The following is a 1,390-nucleotide window of genomic DNA, read 5'->3' on the forward strand; positions in this document are numbered from 1 at the left end:
TTTTTTTTTTTTCTATCCAGTGACTTCTAATGCTGGGCTGCTGTGCTTGGTTCCTTCTTTGACTCCTACAGATACTTGACTTTTCAACCTTCATACTAGATCAAGCTCTCATCATCAGAACAAAGAAAGTGAGGTTGGCTGCTATCATTTTATAAACAATTGAAAATAGAAATCAGGCAACCCAGATAATAAATGGGGAAATTGTGAAGAATTGGTAGGGGATAGAGTATTACTCCTCTTTAAATAGGCCTAACAACAACAACAGCAACAAAACCTAATTCTGTTCAGAAAATTCCCCTTTAATTTTTCTACATTTCAGATCATTCCATATTTCCCAAGTAATATAGCCTGAACTACACCAGTAGAGCTTCCAGAAATTCTCTTACTAAAAAATATAATAGCTAATCTACATCCCATTGGCAAAATGCACAGTTGAAGGCCCAGCCCAATGACTGCTGCCCACCCTTGCTTCTCTCAACAAGCCCTGAACATCACTGGGTGTGTGATTGTTAGCAAATCTTCATTAATTACAAGCCTCATAAACAGCTGTGCAATGTGGGATGTTGGGGAGAGACAGCTCCTGTCTTCATAAGAGAGAGTTTGGAACTAAAAGAGGTTCTTAGCTAGAAAGCATTCCAAAATAGGATGAGTTGTTTTGAGAGTACAGAGAATAGCATCAGAGAGCACAGATGTTCATCCCAGAGATTGGTACCCAAACAACAACTGAAAAAACTTTCACTCTTTAGCACAAAGGAAATGGAGAGCTATAATTGGTTTCACAGCCAAATTATGGAAACTTACATGTTTTGGAAAAAACATATTACTGACAGAAGTATCTATGGCCTGAAAGGGTGTCTCTTGTGAGGCATAGGACTATGTTTGCCTGTGTACTGTTGGTCCTAATCCAAGGAGCAGAGCTCTCAGAGACGAGTTTAGGAACCTTTATTTTCTACTGGTTTCCTTATGAAATCCCCACTGCAGCCAGGCTGCTGTCTGCTCTTGTCCCCATATAGACTATTGAAAATGCCTTGGCCTCTCCCACTGTCTCTGGATTTCCACTTAACATTTCATCTGTATTAGTGTGTTAGGGTAGGGATGAATGACATTCTTGCTACTAAAACAGAGAGTTAGGGCCTGTTTAGAGAACCATCTGAAACACTTTGTGGTCATTCATAGAATTGAAAGCTATGGAATGATTGAGAGAAGTGAGATAGAACCGTAAAGAACAGTATGAATCCCTAGCCCATATTGCTCTGTGAAAAATTTGCAGAATACATATTACCATTTTATTCATCCTATATAGTCATTGTGTCCAATTCCTTTTTTCCTATTGTCTCCTTCAAACCCACTCCAAAGAGGTCTTTATCTCCACCATCACAACCCCAACTGC

This window comes from Leucopleurus acutus (genome assembly GCF_964270905.1).
Source record: "Leucopleurus acutus genome assembly, chromosome: 5".
Classification (NCBI taxonomy): domain Eukaryota; kingdom Metazoa; phylum Chordata; class Mammalia; order Artiodactyla; family Delphinidae; genus Leucopleurus; species Leucopleurus acutus.